The sequence below is a fragment of the Anolis carolinensis genome, chromosome 3, assembly GCF_035594765.1.
Source record: "Anolis carolinensis isolate JA03-04 chromosome 3, rAnoCar3.1.pri, whole genome shotgun sequence".
In the NCBI taxonomy this organism is placed as follows: Eukaryota; Metazoa; Chordata; class Lepidosauria; order Squamata; family Dactyloidae; genus Anolis; species Anolis carolinensis.
In genome coordinates, this window is record NC_085843.1 from 231,448,191 (window position 1) to 231,469,432 (window position 21,242).

At 41.3% G+C, this 21,242-nt stretch overlaps 1 protein-coding gene across 5 annotated transcripts in view; it reads left to right on the forward strand.

Annotated features, from left to right (window-relative positions):
* The first annotated feature begins 2,380 nt into the window (after positions 1–2,380).
* Positions 2,381–21,242, forward strand: part of sema4g (semaphorin 4G) — a 170,870-nt gene continuing 152,008 nt past the window's right edge. Inside the window, exon 1 of one of the 5 annotated variants that reach the window (XM_008106541.3) lies at positions 2,381–2,502. The gene's annotated coding sequence lies outside the window, so the exon portion shown is untranslated. Of the gene's footprint in view, positions 2,503–2,584; positions 2,719–2,739; positions 2,759–21,242 lie in introns of those variants that run through there. The other 4 variants (XM_008106547.3, XM_062976328.1, XM_008106542.3 and 1 more) reach the window with 4 other exon arrangements.

Genomic DNA, 21,242 nt, shown 5'->3' on the forward strand with positions numbered 1-21,242 from the left:
AGCTCTAGCAGAAAATAGGCAGTTTCCTTTTGCATGAAGCCACTTGTCAAGCAGCTCTTGGTTTCTTGGCAAGAAGCCTCTATTCAGGAACACAGTATTGCAAAAATGTAATGCCCCAGTTTCTCATTCAATGGGTGGGTACCTGACCTGTAACAGAGTGGTGTCTTTTTTTATAATTTTAACTGTTTTAAAAAATATTTTAAAATTTTACAGTCAGTTCTCCATATCCACACATCCTGCATTCACTCGATTCCACCATCCAAAGCTTGAAAATAAATTGTTTTAAAGCGGAAAAGCTGACTTTGATTTTGCCATTTTACATAAGGGGCATCATTTTACTACATGATTGTATATAATGTATTTTAGTATAATTATGTATTTTAAGTGTGTTGTGCCCCACCTTGAGCCATAAGGAAAGGCGGGTAATACATAAAATTTATTATTATTATTATTATTATTATTATTATTAGTGGGACTTAAGCATCCACAGATTTTGATACCCACAGTGAGTTCTGGGACTAAACCTCAATGAATACAAAAAACCTCACTTGTGTTTTATATTATTTCAATATGGTTAACAGTTTAATTCTATCTTAATGTTTACTGTTTGTATGCTTTTAATATTAAAATTATTTTAATTTGTAAGCCACCTGGAAAAAGGTGAGATATAAATAAAGCTACCAACAACAGCAACAACAATAAACCCCCCATTATTGTCAGCCAGACTGGGCATAGGAAGCTGAATAGATTCCTGTTTCAATTCCAGACTGTACACATTGCCCAAAGAGTTAATGCTTTAATATTATATAGAATCTGCAGGCAGAATACACGCACACCCCACTGAGATCTGATGATAATATTATGCCTTCTCCTTACACACATATACAGTATTGTAAAGAGTGGGTGCTGGGGGAAATTGCTCTTCCATCCTTTTTTCACTTCAACAAGAAATGCATGGAAATATGCTAAATTGCAGAAAGAATCTTGGAGAGATCAGAAGACTATTGCATTGAACCGGGAGCTATATTAGACAATATACAACCAGATGACTATTCAGCAGACAATAACTCTTTCTCCGGGGGCTTTCATAGTTTTCTGTAGGATAACAAGCTACTTATTCAGATTGCTGAACAAGATGCTGTTGCACCCCAAGACTGGAAACCCCTAAGATCACAGCTTCAAAAGCAAACAGTTTATTGTAAAATATATCAAAAGTATAGGAAAAATGCAGGAATTGAGAAAAAGGTATATCCAAAAAGGTTTAACAATAATCCAATAGAAATCTAAATGTCTCAGATTCAAAGGTAATATACTCCAGGAATAGCCAAAAATCACAAGAACAGTTTAAGTCCAAAGGCAAAAGGTATCCTTAGTAAAACTTGATCATGAACATAAAACAGGAACAAAGAAACTTCCAAGATACTTGAATCCCAAAACTAAAAGGTTTGACTTGAAACATGAAACATGAACCAGGCCTAGCTGCTTACTCCATACGCTACGTTGCCTGAACTAACTTGAAAGTAAACTACTTGCCAATTAAAAGCCGCCCATGAAAGCATTTCGTCTCCCTTGAAATCTTTCCTCCACTTTCCCTCGCAAACGCTCTGACCTGTGGTGCCTATTGTCTGCTCTGGTTGTTGTGTGTTTTCCGGGCTGTATGGCCATGTTTCAGAAGCATTCTCTCCTGACGTTTTATCCACATTTATCGCAGGCATCCTCAGAAGTTGTGAGGTCTGCTGGAAACTGGGTAAGGGGGTTTATATATCTCTGAAAGGTCCAGGGTGGGAGAAAGAACTCTTGTCTGCTTGAGGAAAGTGTGAATGTTGCAGCTGACCACCTTGATCAGCACTGAATAGCCTTGCAGCTTTAAAGCTTGGCTGGTTGTTGCCTGGAGAAATCCTTGTTGGAAGGTGTTAGCTGGCCCTGATTGATTCATGTCAGGAATTCTTCTGTTTTCTGAGTGTTGCTCTTTATTTACTGTCCTGATTTTAGAGTTTTTTAAAAGACTGGTAGGCAGATTTTGTTCATTTTCATTTTTTCCTCCTTTCTGTTGAAATTGTCCACATGCTTGTGGATTTCAATGGTGTCTGTGTCTTCTGACATGGTGGTTGTTATCCCAACCTGGACTTTCCACAGTTATATCAACCTCACTTGCCTAGTTTCCAACAGACCTGACAAACTCTGAGGATGCCTGCCATAGATGTGAGCGAAATGTCAGGAGAGAACGTTTTTGGAACATGGCCATACAGCCCGGAAAACTCACAGCAACACAGTGCCTGTTCAGTACAGTCTTTCTTCTTTGCTAAGGACTTGGTGGCATTGCCGTGGCGGAGCGCGCCCGCTAGGTGGCGCCCTGGAGTGCTGCGCGCGTTCCTCAGCGGCTGCCTGCCTAGCCGCCCGGCTGCGGCTTCTCCTTCCTGCGCCTTGGTCCCTTCGCACCCGCTGGGGCTGTGAGTGACAACCGGGGACCGGGCGGGGAATCGGGGCCGGGCTGGAGCGCAGGTGAGGAGGGACGGGCAGAGAGACGGGCTTCCTTCCTTTCGTTAAGGAGGGAGGGAGGGTGGGTGTGCGAAGGGGGCGGGCGGGTATCGGGGAGAGTGGATGTCATGGACTAGATTGGAACGTGCCTCCCAGTATGCCCCCCCCCCCTTGCCCTGTATGTTGGTATCTCCCAATCGGCGGCTGCCCGGTGGAACCTGGGGAGTCTCATCCGCCAAGGTAGGGGGGGTCTGGTCTTCTCTTCCTGGGCTTATCCATGGTAAGCGAATGGGGGTCCGCATTGGTCACGTGCACAGGCTAAGGCGATTGCTGGCATCCAAGAAGGAAAACGTGGGGGGCTTCTTTCTTTTAGAGGCCGGGGGGGGGGGGGTTGCACTCTCTGGAGATGGCTATGGAAAAAAATGGGGTCAAAGCCCAAGGGGTTTAGGATTGAAATGTAGGATTCTGTTTGCTGCATTTGAAGCTTTGGGGGCCAATTGCAAGAGGAGGGGCGCTGGCTTCTCTGCACACTGCTCAGAGATGGCAGGACTGGTTCGGATATCAGGTCCACACTGTAGAATTAACGCAGTTTGATACCAATTTTACTACCATGGCTCAGTGCTATGGAATCATTGGCGTGGTTGCTTTATACCAGGCATGGGCAAACTTCCAGGTGCTTTGGACTTCAACTCCCACAATTCAGGCAGGAAGCAGCCAGGCTTTGAAGCTGCAAGGCCATTGAGGGCTAATCAAGGCGGCCAATTGAAACAGTCACACTTGCCTCCCACTCTGGACCTTCCAAAGATATATAAGCCCCAATTGCCTAGTTTCCAACAGAAAAAACTTGTTTCCAACAGACCTCACAACCTCTGAGGATGCCTGCTATAGATGTGGGCGAAATGTCAGGAGAGAATGCTTCTGGAACATGGCCTCACAGCCGGGAAAACTTAAAGCAACCCAGCCGGTAGGCTGTTAGGAATTGTGGGAGTTGAAGTCCAAAACACCTGGAGGGCTGAAGTTTGCCCATGCCTGCTTTATAAGGTGTTGCTGGTGCCTCACCAAACCACAGCTGCCAGGATTCCATAGCACTGAGCCATGGCAATTAAAGTAGTGTCAAACTGCATTAATTGTACAGTGCAGAGCCTTTTTTGGGGCAGTATACAAATCTGGACTGAATGTGTAGATGAGTGGCATTAGGATTCTGGCCCAGAGAAGAAAGGGGGAGGGACCCTGAGATTGCAGTCCTATGGAATCACAGTTCGGTAACCTTAAGCTACTTGGATCATTGAATTGTAAGAGTCGGAAGAGACTTCAAGGGGCATCCAGTCCAACCCCATTATTCTGCCACTTAGGGACACGCTATCAAAGCACTCCTTACATGTGGCCATCCAACCTCTGTGTAAAAATCTCCACCATCTCCGAGGCAGTATGTTCCACTGCCAAACAACATCAGGAAATTCTTCCTAATGTTTAGGTGGAAGGTTTTGTTCCTGCAATTTGAATCCATGGCCCTGTTGTGTCCTTAGTCTTCAGAACAGCAGAAAACAAGCTTGTTCTCTCCTCAGTGTGACATCCTTTCAAATATTTACCATGTGGAGTTGGTACTGAAGAAACCTGGGGGCTAGGGAAACATCTGGTAAGATATGAGGAGGTGCTGGTGTGGGTTGTGGCACACGATTAAAGTTTTTGGTTGCTGTGAGTTTTCTGGTCTGTATGGCCATCCCAGAAGCATTATTTCCTGACGTTTCGTCTGTGTCTATGGCAGGCATCCTCAGAGATAATGAAGAATGTTGGAAAACTAGGCAAGTGAGGTTTATATATCTATGGAAGGTCCAGGGTGGGAGAAAGAACTCTTGCCTGTTTGAAGCAGTTGTGCATGTTTCCATTGGCCACCTTGATTAGCCTTTCATCTTCAAGGTCTGGCTGCTTCCTGCCTGGGGGAATCCTTTGTTGGGAGTTGTTTGCTGGCCCTGATTGTTTCTTGTCTGGAATTCCCCTGATTTCTGAGTGTTGTTCTTTATTTACTGTCCTGAATTTATTTTTTAATACTGGTAGCCAGATTTTGTTCATTTTCATGGTTTTCTCCTTTCTGTTGAAATTGCCCACATGCTTGTGGATTTCAATGGCTTCTCTGTGCAGTTTGACATGGTGGTTGTTGGAGTGGTCCAGCATTTCTGTGTTCTCTTATAATATGCTCTGTCCAGGTTGGTCCATCAAGTGCTCTGCTATGGCTGACCTCTCTGGTTGAGTTAGTCTGCAGTGCCTTTCATGTTCATTGGTTTGGCAATGCTGCGTTTGGTGGTCCCTATGTAGACTTGTCCACAGCTGCATGGTATCCGGTAGACGCCTGCAGAGGTGAGAGGATCCCTCTTGTCCTTTGCTGAATGTAGCATTTGCTGAATTTTCTTAGTGGGTCTGTAGATAGTTTGTAGGTTGTGTTTCTTCATCAGCTTCCCTGTGCGGTCAATGGTTTCCTTGATGTATGGTAAGAACACTTTAAAGTTTTTGCTTAAAGAACAGTTGGAAAAACGGAAAAGGAGGAGTGTCACATTGGGAAGCTGGAAGGGCAGAATGCGCTTTGATCCTGGAAGTGAGCAATCTGGTGGAGAATATAGAAAAGGATAGAGAGATGTTTGAGAGAGTTGGCGGGGGGTGGGGGTGGGGGTTTGGATAGGATCACACTGAAAAAACCCACAATTGTGGGGCCGGTCTGTGAGTTGGGTGACCTGATGTCGTGGCAACTGGCAGTCATGGGTCGGGCAGATCTAGATGTCATTGTGGAGTGTGTCGGTTTTGAAATGGCGCTGTGAAGTCAAGGACATCTCTAATCAATCATATTCAGAGGAGCGAAATACCGCAAGCCACAGTCTTTTACAATTAATTGTGCCCCACTCAAGTGAGCCAGATCTGGCAGCTCCATAAGCTGGTCTAGGATGTGGGAGTTCTGTGAAGTAAAGTGTCAATGTGCTTGTTCAGGGTGCATTTACACTGTAGAATTAATGCAGTTTGAGTGATAAAGAGTCCTCGGAACTGTAGGCTCATTCTAGGCCCCTTCTACACTGCTATATACAATCCAGATTATCTGCTTTGAACTGGATTATATGACAATGTAGACTCATATAATTCAGTTCAAAGCAGATAATGTGGATTATCTGCTATGATAATCTGGATTATAACAGAACCCATGGGTTAAACCCTTGTGCTGGCAGGACTGCTGACCGAAAAGTCGGAAGTTCGAATCTGGGGAGCGGGGTGAGCTCCCGTCTGTCAGCTCCAACTTCCCATGCGGGGACATGAGAGAAGCTTCCCACAGGATGGTAAAACATCCAGGCGTCCCCTGGGCAACGTACTTGCAGATGGCCAATTCTCTCACACCAGAAGCGACTTGCAGTTTCTCAAGTCGCTCCTGATATGGGGAGTGTATGTTATGATATGGGGAGTGGCAGTGTATGTTAAAAGGGCTATAGTTTTACAGGATCTTTAGCGTTCTCTCCTGAAGAGTGATTGTGCTTTATCAAACTACAGCACTCAGGATTCCATAGCATTGAGCCATCACAGTTAAAATGGGGTCAAACTGAATTGACTCTATAGTGTAGATTCATCGTCAAAATTGTGTGTCTGTCACCTGAAATCATTTTTCCTAAACATGTAAAATCTATGCCAGTATAGGTTGAACATCCCTTATACTGAATTCAATAATACTCCAAAATATGGGGTGAGATAGTTACACCTTTTGCTTTCTGATGGTTCAGTGTACCCAAACCTTGTTTCATGCTCAAAAGAATTACAAACACGTACAAACAGATATTTCAAAATACAAAAATACCAGTATTTCAAAATATGAGTAAAAATACAAAATTAAAATAATTCTGGTCTCAAGCATTTCAGATTTTTTTTTCCCGTGTCAGGAGAGCCTTGAGAAATTGCAAGTTATTTCTGGTGTGAGAGAATTAGCCGTCTAAAAGGATGTTTCTCAGAGGACGTCTGGATGTTTTGATGTTTTTACCATCCTTGTGGAATGTTTTGATGTTTTTACCATTCTTATGGGAGGCTTTTCTCATGTTCACGCATGGAGCTGGAGCTGATAGAGGGAGCTCATCCACGGTCTCCCTGGGTTGGATTCGAACCAGCAACCTTCAGGTCAGCAACCCAACCTTCAAGTCATTAGTCCTGCCAGCACAAGAGTTTAGCCCACTGCACCACCGGGGCTCCAGCATTTCAGATTAGGGATTGTCTCTCTGTGGTTGTTTTAGAGTTTCTTCTCATTAGGAAGTTGTCCCAGTGAAACAAAACATGTGCGATTGTCACTTAAGACTATCAACATTTGTCCAATAGAGCCACATTATAACTTGTGAAGAAGGTTGCCATGTGTGAATTGGCTGTCAGGTACTTCAAAAGTAGGACCACCTGTTCTGGGTGTATATAGTATACTATGAAGATTGATAATGAAACAACCAGTGTCCCAGTTTTTCCTTGGCCCTGAATGTATTTTAGCGTTAAATGACATCTACTACGTCACAATTCTATTCATATCTACTCAGAAATTGGGATTAATGTCTTGGATAAAGACACAGTGAGGTTCTACACTGTACTGTGAATTTATGATGTTGTGTTGCGATGTTGTATGGACTGTTTATTGCCTATGTTTTGTTTTGCGCTTGTGTCACACCTTGAGTGTTTTCTGAGCCGCCCCAAGTCCCTCCGGGAGATGGTGGTGGGATATAAATAAAGTTGTTGTTGTTGTTTTTATATTATTATTATTATTATTATTATTATTATTATGAAGTCTTGGATTTACAGCAATAATGGTCCCAGTTTTTAAATTTAGATACTTCATAATCTGTGGGTCCCAAACTACAACTTACTTAGTTCATACATAATTTTAACACTGATTCCTAGGTAAAACGGTTACTTTATAGAAGGCATGGGGAAACTTTGGTCCTCCAGGTGTTTTGGACTTCAACTTCTACAATTCCTAACAGCCAGTAGGCTGTTAGGAATTGTGGGAGTTGAAGTCCAAAACACCCGAAGGACCAAAGTTTGCCCTGGCCTGCTTTATAACTATGTGGATCTAAAGTAGTTTTCTTTTCAGTGACACCTATTCATCTGTAGCTTTCTTTGTAACCCCAGAGGATTTTGTTTGTTCAAATGCCCTGGGACTTGGCAGGTCAGCTTGCTTTCAAAGGTAGTTTGTTTCTTTAACCCAGATAATCTGCATGCATTTTTCCCCCTGAGGAGAAAGTAATGAACCAGAAATTCAAATTGGTGCAGTGCTTTCACCTGGCACAAAGCTTGGCAGGCAAAGAAGAACTTCAGGATAAAGTGTAGATTTCTTCTGGAAGTTGAGTGGGGGGAAAGGAGTATTACTGATTAAACTAAAATCTGTTGTGGCCAACTGTGCATAGGGCTGTTTATGCCTCCATAGGTGCTGATTCACCATCTTTTGTAGTATTGGCTCCCAAGAACCGTTGTGCTAAACTGGGAATTAAACTTTACGCTTATTTCTTTGCCGTAATATTTCCCAGGTTTGTAAATCCCTGGCTCATTGCATATTATTTTCTTTCCTGGAGACTCTCTAATGGCATTTTTGTTGCAGTGACTCTCTTCCTCCCTCTTATTTCATTACTCTGGGACTATTTTCCTGTAGCATTTTTCAATGCAAAATGCACAGAGGGGCTCTTTTGCTGCATCATCTTTCCCCCCTCCAAATACATTTGAAGTTTTTCTCTTTTGGAAACATAATGGATTCTTAAAGCAGTGTGTGATTTACTTGGTGACTTTTGGCAAACAGACTGCCATCAGGAAGAACGACCAGAAGCACTCCGAGTAATTGATGCCCGTCTACTTGGAGCTGTGGAAGGAATAGTTGGATAGGTCCCTATACCTTACTTAGGAGTAATGCACTGGAAGTCTATCATGGTAGTTTTGCTGCTGGTATTAAAGCAAACTTTAAAATCCTCTGTGTGTGGCATTTGCATGCTGTCTGTGGTGAAATGATGATAGCATAGGATAGGAAGGCATCACCTGTCCATGACTTACTGGGATAAGTGTTTTGTCTACTCATATCCATCCTTGTCACATTTTGTGATGTTGTCCTGAGGATTAACTGTAAAGAATAAGAGATCAGCTTGCAAGTATCTGTTCTTGTCCCTACCTCCACCCATATCCAGCCATTGCACTTTATCATTGGCCCATGTTACTATGCCCGCAATATATTGCACAGCCATAATTTATTCCCATGCCTCCAGTTATTTGACATGCTAGTGTGTCGGCCTTTGGTCACTAGTTAGGCTATTCTCGTGCTATGTTATGATTTTATACATTTTTATGCATTGATTTTATTGTAATTGAAGGTATTTTGTTGTCATTGTTGTAGTATTTTATTGTATATTACTGGGCTTGGTCCCCATGTCAGCCGCCCCAAGTCCCCTTGGGGAGATGGGGCGGGATATAAGAATAAAATTATTATTATTATTATTATTATTATTATTATTATTATTATTATTATTGTGTTTGGAAGCATCTTCTATACAGTAAATATATATACAGTATTCCCTCACTACTTTGTGGTTTGCTTTTTGCAGATTCGTTGTTTTGCAGTTTTTCAATAAACTCTAAAAGAATATTATAAATAATAAAAAATTACAATTTACAGCCTAAGGAAGGGAGGAAGGAGAAGCCAAAGGGAGAGAAAAGGAGCCCAAGCAGCAACAGGAGGAGAAGGAGGCAATTTATCAACACACGATTGGCTGATAAAGACTTAAAATAATGGATAAATATTAAATATAGCATCCCTACTTCACGGGTTTTCACTTATTGTGGGTGGTCCTGGAACATAACCACCGCAATAAATGAGGGAACACTGTACTCATATATCAATTTAGAAATTTTTGGTCAAAAATTGACCCCAAAATTCTGGATCAGTTTGTCCATGGGTCAGTGGTCTGAGTAGACTGGTTAAAGGTAAAGGTTTAGTCTATCCTGGAAGAGTCTAATCACACAGTCCTATTTCCCAGAGCCCATCCACACAGTCATATAACCCAGAATATCAAGACAGAAAATCCCACAATATCTGCTTTGAACTGGGTTATCTGAGTCCACACTGCCATATATTCCAGTTCAAAGCAGTTAATGTGGGATTTTCTTCAGCTGTGTGGAAGGGGGCCTAAAAGAATCACTGATCTCTCTCTCTGCCATGAAATAACTTCTAGTCTTTTTTTGTGTGTGAGAGGGAAAATTGTACCAACCCAGGGTGACTGGCCCTTGACGCAGTTATGGTGTTTTCCTCTTCCTTCAGAATGACCTTTGTCTTATTCAAATCCATATTTTTTTTGCCCCAAAACCTGTCCTTGACCTAAATGTGTATATACGGAAAATGCAATCCTGTGAATTTTCCTCTTTCCTCATTAGGAACTGAGAGCCAACAGTTCATGGACAGGCACTGGTTCATGAACTATCATTTTTAGTACCATTGTTCTTGAATAGCTATACTGATGCAGAGACAAATCATGCATTTAGTTCTCATTAAATGTTATAAATAAGCTTCTCTGCACCTACTTTTTATGTGGTCCTCTGGTTGTGGAATCCCTTTAGAGCAGTGGTTCTCAACTTGCGGGTCCCCAGGTTTTTTGGCCTACAACTTCCAGAAATCCCAGCTAGTTTACCAGCTATTAGGATTTCTGGGAGTTGAAGGCGAAAACATCTGGGAACCCATTGGTTGAAAACCATAGCTTGAGAGGTCTGATTAGGGCAGATTTTAGTTGCATTTTGAAAACAAGTTAACTGTGTCTTTTAACTCAAGCTTCTGGGGGCCAGTGATTATATCTTGGCACTGATTTGTTGGGTTGTATATACGGGAGTAAACCTTAAGTATGATTCAGATATGCATAGGACAATAGAGTTCTCAGACCCTGGTCTGGCTCAGTGGACCATGCTTGCTCCATCAATGTTTAACATTTACATACATGATCAGCCACTGCCAGAAGGGACAGAGAGTTTCATCTATGCTGAGGATCGTGTCATCACCACTCAAGCAGCAGCTGTGAAATACAGTAGAGTCTCGCTTATCCAACCTTTGCTTATACAACGTTCTGTATTATCCAACACAGTCTACCTTTTAGTAGTCAGTATTTTTATAGTCAATCTTTTCTATACATTGCGATATTTTGGTGCTAAATTTGGTGCTAAATACAGTCATTACTACATAACGTTACAGTGTATTGAACTGCTCTTTCGGTTTTGTTGTAAAACATGTTTTGGTGCTTAATTTGTAAAATCATAAAGTAATTTGACATTTAATAGGTTTTTCCGTAATCTCTCCCTATTATCCAACATTTTTGCTTATCCAACATTCTGCTGGCCCGTTTATGTTGGATAAATGAGACTCTACTGTAGTTAAATCGAAGCTCCCGAAGCTTTAGATGTTCTTGCTCTGAGGATCAACTGGGAAGAAATCCCACTGGAGCATTTTAATGAGACATGCCGCATTATCACAGGATGCCTATGGCCAAGACCGCTGGAGAAATTATACTGTTTAGCTGGTATGGCACGGCCTGATATCCTCCAGGAAGTAGCAGCCAGCAATGAAAGGACCAAGGCATTGACATCTCCGGCCCAACCTCTGTTTGGATATCAACTAGCATGGCAACGATTTAACTCAAGAAACAGCTTCCTAAGATCTACAGAGATACTCGCAGGAACACCACAGCAAGTGAGAGTCCAAAAGTGGCAGGTTAGAACCCAGAACCTCAATCAGTGGCAGATACCGGATGAGAAACTCCCTCCTGGGCACACAGAAGACTGGGCGACTTGGAAGGTGCTGAAGAGACTGCATTCTGGCATCACAAGATGCAGAGCCAATCTTAAGAAATGGGGCTACAAAGTGGAGTCCACGACATGTGAGTGTGGAGAAGGGCAAACCACAGACCACTTACTACAATGCAGTCTGTGCCCTGCCGCATGCACAATGGAGGCCCTTCTTACAGCGACACCAGAGGCACTCCAAGTGGCCAGCTTCTGGTCAAAGGAAATTTCGCATAATGCCAAGTTTTTAACTTTGTGGTTTTTTATACATTATAGCTGTATTCTCAATTTGCTTCTGACACAATAAATAAATAGAATAAGCAGAGTTATTTTTAATAGGACAAAAAAGACAATGGAAGCAGCACAATGAAGAACTATATTGTATAAGAGAAGTGAAAGGATGACAGATTCCTTCAAGGAAGAACTATTTGATGAGGATTCCACAATCTTAGAATGAGCAGTGAAGGATGCTCTCAAAGCCCAAGAAGAAATGAATTACAGATTGAATATCTCATATCTGAAATGCTTGGGATTTAAAAATTTTTTCCACATATTTTGGAACACCAGTATTTGCATATATGTGAATAATGAGATATCCTGCAGTTAGAACTCACGTCTAAACACGAAATTCCTTTCTTTTTCATATACACCTTAAATATGTAGTCTGAAGATAATTTTATATGCAAGATTTAAAATAATGTTATACATGAAACAAATGTTGTGCACATTGTGCACATTTACGCATCAGAAAGTTCATGTGGACAATTTTGGAGTATTTTGGAATTCCAGATCAAGGATGCTGAAGGAACATAAGGCATACCAGTAGAGCTATCTAATAGAGTCTAATGCAAACTTGCCACAAATATAGGAAAAGAAATAATGATCCACACTGAACACTTTCAGTATATTTTCCAATCCCCATGAAAGAGGACACCAGTGGAAGTTGATGATGGAATAACACTGGAGACCTAAAGAGAACTCTTCTCTAGGCATCGCTAGGTCCTGCAACATAAACTCTTTGCATATATGTGAAACCACGTTCAACGAATTGTCAAAGGCTTTCATGGCTGGAATCACTAGGTTGGCTGTGAGTTTTCTGGGCTGTATGGCCATGTTCCAGAAGCATTCTCTCCTGACGTTTCGCCCACATCTATGGCAAGCGTCTTCAGAGGTTCTGAGGTCTGTTGGAAATAGCAGAGCACTTGATGAACCAACTTGGACGCAGCATATTATTTGAGAGCACAGAAATACTGGACCACTCTACCAACCACCATGTCAGACTACACAGGGAAGCCATTGAAATCCACAAGCAGGTGGACAATTTCAACAGAAAGGAGGAAACCATGAAAATAAACAAAATCTGGATATCAGTATTAAAAAACTCTAAAACCAGGACAGTAAATAAAGAACAACACTCAGAAAATGGGAATTCCAGACAGGAAACAATCAGGGCCAGCTAACACTTCCCAACAAAGGATTCCCCCAAGCAGAAATCACCCAGGCTTTGAAGTTGCGGGGCTATTCAATGCTAATCAAGGTGGCCAATTGCAGCATTCACACTGGCCTCGAACAGACAAGGGTTCTTTCTCCTATCCTGGACCTTCCACAAATATATAAACCTCCCTTGCCTAGTTTCAAACAGACCTCACAACCTCTGAGGATGCCTGCTATAGACACGGGCAAAACGTCAGGAGAGAATGCTTCTGGAACATGGCGATACAACCCAGAAAACTCACAGTAACACACATTCAACAACCTTGCACTTTACTAGGATTTTGAAGAGTCCCTTTGAGTCTCTTTTAAGAGAGGAAAGCAGGATAGAAATAAATATAACAATGAGAACAAGAATCTAGATACATAATTAAGTATCAAAATCAAAACAATCTGTGGCATAGGATTTCTGCTTTTTGTGGATGGTTATGAAAGTGCACCATTAAGAAATCTTGAGAGGAAGAGAATCAACTTATTTAAATGTGCTGGGTGAGAATACTGTATCATGAACTGACAAAAAGACAAAACAAGTGGATTTGGGAGGAACTCTTGCACTCTTTGTAGAAACCAAAGGTGATATTATACTTCCGACATATCATGAGATTATGTCACTCATTGGAAAGGACTATGCAGTAATGTTAACTGAAATGCAAAAGTGTCGTAAAAGAAGAAGACCACATTACAGATGACTTGATTACATAAAGGATGCCATGGCCTTGAACTTGCAAGATCTGAGCAGGGCTGTTGATGATGAGGGTTTTGACGTTTTCTCATTCATAGAGTTGCCTTATGTCAAAGCAGATCTGATGTCAAATAATAACAATACGAAGAAGACTTGCTTGCACGATCATTTGGTTTTTCTGTTCTGTTGGTATGTGTCTATAATTTTCCCCTTTGAATATATAGGTACAATTGATAAAATGGCAGAAGGAATAGACCCAAACTTTTCCTTTCATCATGTTTTGGCCTCTATACAGATGAAACTCCTTATGGCTGATATTTGTCAGAGTAGCGCTGAAGATGTCATCTCGTCTAGTTTGGCTCTGGGCATCTGTCTCTTAAAAACAACCGTTTGTAAGATTGGAAAGCCTCTTTAAAAGAAAAAAACCCTTGTTTCTTAGTTTTTGAAGAAGGACAATAATGCCTAAAGGTTGTTGTGAGTTTTCCCTGCTTCATGGTCATGTTCTAGAAGCATTATCTCCTGACTTTTCACCCACATCTATGGCAGGCATCCTAAAGGATACCTAAGGATACTGACATAATACAAGAGATTTGCCTAACTCTGGCATGGGCAAACTTTGGTCCTCTAAGTATTTTGGACTTCAACTTCCACAATTTCTAACTGTTAGGAATTGAAGTCCAAAAAATCTGGAGGAGGGCCAAAGTCTGCCCATGCCTGGTCTAACCTGTGTTTTTTTTTAAAAAAAAAAACTTCTAATGAACAGATAAAACTATTCATGTGTCTGGATTGTCCAACTGCCAGTCAATTATTCTGTTTCTTTGTGATATTTAACCCAGCTCCTCCTTCCTGTAATTTAAGATCATTAACTCTTCCTGCAATAGCTATGGACCAACTGGTTCTCAGATTGCTGTAGCCACCTAGTAACACACTGCAGATCGTCCCTGCCTTTTTTTTAGTAGGTAAAGATTTTCCCTTGACATTAAGTCTAATCATGTCCGACTCTGGGGGTTGGTGCTCATCTCCATTTCTAAGCTGGCATTGTCTGTAGACACCTCCTAGGTCATGTGGCCAGCCGGAGTGGTACCTATTGATCTACTCACATTTGTACGTTTACGAACTGCTAAGTTGGCAGAAACTGGGGGTACCAGTGGGAGCTCACCCCGCTCCCTGGATTTGGTTAGCAAGTTCAGCAGCTCAGCGGTTTAACCTGCTGTGCCACTGGAGGCTCTATTTTTTATATCACCCTTATTTGTTTGCCCCATCTTTTGCATGCTGCAACTGAACAGTGTTGTAGACTGCAGCCAGGGGGAAAACACAGCTACTGTTAGGAATTGTGGGAATTGGAGTCCAAAACACCTGGAGGGTCAAAGTTTGCCCATGCCTTTTCTATACTCTAGGGCTCTGCTTTATGCACCACTGCCAGAAGAAGGTTTGGTGGGAATGTGGAACAGGGTTATTTCCTGTGGAATCATATTTATTGTGCATTTACTTTCCAAGAGATAAATGGTTTGTTGTACCCTGCTCAGTTAGACGGTAACATTTTAGCATTTCATATGGCTTTTAATGTCTTTTAATTTCAGATGGAAGGCATTGATTCTGCCCCTCTTGAGTATAAATGAGTGCCGCTTTCATTGTGGTTTATTGATGATGTCGTTTTTAATGGTTTGGTTTTTGTTATGATGCCTGGGGTTTTCTTATTGGGACCAAAAGGTGATTTATAAATATGCTGACTTTTTGTGATTCACAGTTAGGTTTATTATATTTCTTGTCTAAATTGTATGAATATTGGTGGGTTTTATAGACAATTTACTTCTGGCATAATAAATAACTGTTGTAAGGATCTAACGGTTGGGCAACTCCGATGAGTCCGAGGTTGGTATTCCTTCTGGGGACACTTGGCCAAAAAATATCCCCAAAGCCAACAACAAAGGCCCCTTCCACACAGCTGAATAAAATCCCACATTATCTACTTTGAATTGGAATATATGGCTGTGTGGACTAAAGGCTGGATCTACACTGCCCTATATCCCAGGATCTGATTCCAGATTATCTGATTATCCCAGATTATCTGGCAGTGTAGACTCATATAATCCAGTTTAAAGCAGATAATCTGGGATCAGATCCTGGGATGTAGGGCAGTGTATACCCAGCCTCAGATAACCCACTTATTTTCTGCCTTGATATTCTGTGTTATATGACTGTGTGGAAGGGCCCTAAGTGACTAGAAGTCTGTGCATTTCCTTAAAAAAAGTGGTATTATTTGATGTTTAATAGTACCAGGAATGTTTGTAGCCTATGCGAAGTTTGACTTGCTTCTTTCAAAGGCAAGAAAGGAAATTCATTCTTTTTTTGGCCAGAAAAGGGGTAATTTAAAGAGACTAGAGAGGATCTGAGGACCTCAAATTGGTGTTTTGGGTATTGTATTATTTTGTGACGGATACAAGGCTACATTCAGTTGTTAGAATAGACTTGTTGAATCGGCAGAACTTACATAAGGGTTGCTTTAATACTTTGGCTTCTTTCAATGAGTATTCTTGCTCAAAATCAGGCATAGGCAGACTTCAGCCCTCTGGGTGTTTTAGACTTCAATTCCCACAATTCCTAACAGCCTGCTTTTAGGAATTGTGGAGTTGAAGTCCAAAACACCTGGAGGGCCGAAGTTTGCCCATTCCTGGTCTAAATCAATCATTCCCTAATTTTGGTCCTCTGAGTATTTTGTACTTCAACTCCCAGAATTCCTGACAATTGGCCAAGCTCACTGGGGTTTCTGGGAATTGAAGCCCAAACACCTGGAGGACCGAATGTTGGGAACCATTGCTGTGGGTGGATTTAGCCCACTATCTTCCAAGCTACTTAGTAACGGATTGATTGCGTTACACTGTTACAGGGAAAAGCATATATTCTCTTACTGAAAAGTAAAATCTACCTCCTGCCAACATCTGAATTGTATGACACATGAAGATGTGTGAAGCTTTAATGCTTTTGACATTACAGTACTGATAATGAGGGTTACCTGCCCTCACTGGTTTTTATATTTCCTTTTTTATACAAAGGAAAGAGAAAGTCAGCAAGACACGAAGTGTGGCCGTGTTCTTTCCTTGACGTTCTTCTAGAGTCCTAGAGTACTAAATCAATTCTAACACATTTTTTAAAAAAGTTGCAAAGACATAGAGGGCTCATTTCCCCTCTCTTTCCCTTAACTGCACTGTCATTATTTCAAAAACCTTTAATTGAAATTCCAGGTGTCTTTCCGTTATGAAGTGACATGAGGCAAGCCACTCTTTCTGCATCAAGCTGTCTGTCTGCAAAATGGGCATGATGTTGACAAAATTTAAAGAATAGGTGTGTGGATTATGAAATAACATTTATGAAGGCCTGTCATGCTCAAAGGCATTGTTTGTTTACGATGGTGGATATCTTTAATGAACTAACTTAAAGGTACAGTAGAGTCTCACTTATCCAAGCTAAACGGGCCGACAGAAGCTTGGATAAGCGAATATGTTGGATAATAGGGATTAAGGAAAAGCCTATTAAACATTAAATTAGGTTATGATTTTACAAATTAAGCACCAAAACATCATGTTATACAACAAATTTGACAGAAAAAGTAGTTCAATACGTTGTAATGTTATGTTGTAATTACTGTATTTACGAATTTAGCACCAAAATATCACGATATATTGAAAACATTGACTACAAAAATGGCTTGGATAATCCAGAGGCTTGGATAAGCGAGGCTTGGATAAGTGAGACTCTACTGTATTAATAAAGGTATTCAGCCATTATGAATTTTGGAAGGAAAATTCTTGTTAGCAAATATAAGCAATGGTGCTATTTTATGTCTTTGGTGTAATTTTAATAGTAACTTTAATATTGTAAAACAGCTGCATACCTTAACTTTCTATGTTTATGAGATACTGTGGTATGCTGGCACTAGTATAATACTGCAGAGACATCTGAATTTTTTTTTGGCTTGGAAAGTCCCTTAATAACTTGTAAATGTATTTCCAAATCTTGTTTCCAGCTTTCTATTTTTATTATAGGCATCTTAACTCTGCGCAAACTCTTTCTGTGTATATAAGTGTGTTTTTGAGGCAAGTTTTGATGCCTACTGCGAGTTGTGTCTTGACTTTAGGCTGTTATTCCGGAAAATACATGGCCCTCCATAAGTAGTTGGATGTCTGTTCCCATCAGCCTTAATCAGGAAGGAGTGTGGATAATGGGAATTGAAGTCCGGCAAATTAGGGTCCTTCCACACAACCATATCACCCAGAATATCAAGGCAGATAATCCACAATATCGGCTTTGAACTGGAGTATATGAATCCACACTGCTATATAACCCAGTGGATTTTATACAGCTGTGTGGAAGGGACCTCAGATGTTCAAGAACTGGAGGATCACACACCCCATTCATATTTCAGTGCAGGGGGTGATTATGAATGTGATTGATCTGTCAAAACTGGATTGCGAGGATCAGGAATCATTTGATACTGTATTGTAAGTAACCTACGCTCAACTGAGCTTTGTGGAAATACTACCAATTTTTCCTTAACACCAATCTTTCAGATAGCTGTGCATCAGAAAGGGAAAGAGAAGGCTCAGGCCCCTTCTACACTGACATATAATCTAGATCAGACATAGGTAAACTTTGGCCCTTCAGGTGTTTTGGACTTCAACTCCCACAACTCCTAACAGCCTACCCACTATTAGGAATTGAGGGAGCTGAAGTCTAAAATATCTGGAGGACCGAAGTTTGCCCATGCCTTGAAGGTAAATGACATCAACATGTGATTTCTCAGGCACAACATTTTTTTTCGTGTCAGGAGCGACTTGAGAAACTGCAAGTCGCTTCTGGAGTGAGAGAATTGGCCGTCTGCAAGGACGTTGCCTAGGGGACGCCCAGATGTTTTGATGTTTTACCATCCTTGTGGGAGGCTTCTCTCATGTCCCCGCACGGAGCTGGAGCTGATAGAGGGAGCTCATCCACGCTCTCCCCGGGTGGGATTCGAACCTGGCAGCTTGCATATCAGCAGCCCAACCTTCAAGTCACAAGGCTTTAACCCACTACTCCACCGGGGGCTCCGGCACAACAATTATACCCATTGACTGTAGAATCACCCAATGGAGCAATCTGTAATTTGCTTTTCATATCAACTGTTTTACATTGTTTTAAAAATGTTTTTAATTTTTAATTATATTTAAGTAGTAGTAGTAGTAGTAGTTGTTGTTGTTGTTGTTGTTACTATTGCCTTGTTGTATCTTTTATGATGTATGTTGGCATTGAATGTTTACCATGTGTAAACCGTTCTGGGAGATAGAGCGGTATATAAATAAATTTTGTTGTTGCAGTATCTTGGCGATTGCCATTTACTTGTTCACAGAAAGAGATGTAAGGTGGAAAATTTTCAAATTCTATATCTTTAAATGGAAAAAAATATTCCTCCGTTTTCTAGGCTGTTCTACTGTAGTCAGTCATATTAGATTGGCTAAGTTAGGAGATGAACTAGTTATTCTTCAAAGGAGACAAGCATTGGTAAACTTTAGCTCTTGGAGGAATAGAATAACAAATGTGAATGGACTGCAAAGCTTGTTTCTATTTCACAAAATGTCTTGATTCTCCGTCACAAATAATCTAGACAAATTGTGATAGGTAGCCTGTGCCTGCTTACTCACATCCATCACTTAGTGTAATAAAATGTTCAACTACTTGTACTGAATCCATTTTTTCTCAACTTGAAATGAAACTGATAAATGCAGAAAGTGATTGAATGGAGCTGAAGACACTATAGTTATTTGCCATTATGAATCTTTAAATCAACTTCAACTTACGGTGACCTTTTCCTAGAGTTTTCTTGGGCAGATTTATTCAGAGAAAATCGACCATTGTTTTCCTTTAAGACTGAGAGAGTGTGGCTTTCCCAAGGTCACCCAATGGATTTAAACAGAAATTCAAACCCCGGTCCCCAGTAGTCCTAGTCCAACGTACAAATCTCTACACTCACTCTGCACTACAGTTATGTTTTAGTAAAAGAGAATTAAATTGTAGGCATAAGATACATGGGAGCCCCCGTTGGAGCCGTGGGTTAAACCGCTTAGCTGCTGAACTTGCTGATTGAAAGGTCGGTGGTTTGAATCTGGAGAGTGGGGTGAGCTCCTGCTGTTAGCCCCAGCTTCTGCCAACCTAACAGTTCGAAAACATGCAAATGTGAGTAGATCAATAGGTACCACTTTGGCAGGAAGGTAACCACTTTCGATGCAATCATGCTGACCACATGATCTTGGAGGTGTCTATGGACAACGCTGGCTCTTCGGCCTAGAAATGGAGATGAGTACCAACCCCCAGAGTTGGAAACGACTAGACTTGATGTCAGAGGAAAACCTTTACCTTTTATAAGATACATGAGATACAATTCTCTCAAGACATTTCCTGCATAAAACTAGTATTCTTTTAGGTGTAGTCATTCTTTGTTAAAGACAAGGGGAATATATGATATTCTCTTTACATTATTTTTATTGTGACAGAAGCGTTGCTTCTGATGTGAGAGAACTGGCCGTCTACAGAGACGTTGCCCAGGGGATGCTCGATGTCTTGCTGGGAGGCTCCTCTCATGTCCCCGCAAGCTAGAGCTGACAGACGGGAGCTCACCCCATCTTGCAGATGCGAACCGGCAACCTTCAGGTCAGCAACCCAACCTTGAGATCAGCAATTCAGCCAGCACAAGGGTTTAACCAATTGCGCCACCGCGGCTCCTTTCTCTTTACATGATTACAAATCTTCCACTAAATAATTTCCAGAAAGCTGTGAATGTGCGGAAATATGCAGTCATCCCTCTACATTCACTGGGGTTGATGACACAGGGCCCTGTAAATGTGGAAAACCATGGGTTAAAAAACTCACTTTTTAACATGAACACATCTCTGTGAATCTCTAGATCTTTCAGCACAACTTTGTGGTCAGCTTACACTGGAGGTTCTACAAATGCTTGGAGAAGTGATCTCTCTGAGCATCTCTAGGTTCTCCAATGTGACTCTGTGGTCAATTTCCACAAAGTTAAAGCAGTGCGGAAGCAGACTAACTCAGCCAGAGAAATCTGCCATAGCAGAGCACTTGATGAACCGACCTGGACACAGTATATTATTTGAGAACACAGAAATGCTGGACCACTCTAACAACTATCATGTCAGACTACACAGAGAAGCCATTGAAATTCACAAGCATGTGGACAACTTCAACAGAAAGTAGTAAACCATGAAAATGAACAAAATCTGGCTACCAGTATTAAAAAACTCAAAAATCAGAACAGTAAATAAGAAGCAACACTCTGAAAACAGAGGAGTTCCAGACATGGGAACCAGGGGCAGATAATGACTCTGAACAAAGGATGCCCCCAGGCAGGAAGAAGCTAGGAGATGAAGCTATTCAATGCTAATTAAGGTGATTAACTACAACATTCACACTGGCCTCCAACTGACAAGAGTTCTTCTCTCACTCTGGACTTTCCACAGATATATATAAACCTTCCTTGCTTAGTTTCTCCATACCTCACAACCTCTGAGGATGCCTGCCATAGATGTGGGCGAAACGTCAGGAGAGAATACTTCTAGAACATGGCCATACAGCCTGGAAAACATACAACAACCCAATGCAATTTCTGTTGCCCGTTTCTGGTCTAAAACTATTTAGCTACCTGTGATCCCTTTATTTTATCAGTTTTAAACTTATTTATTTATGCAATGCTTTTGATACAAAATATTTTTTTTTCACCAAGTCAACTGTAGAGTGCTGG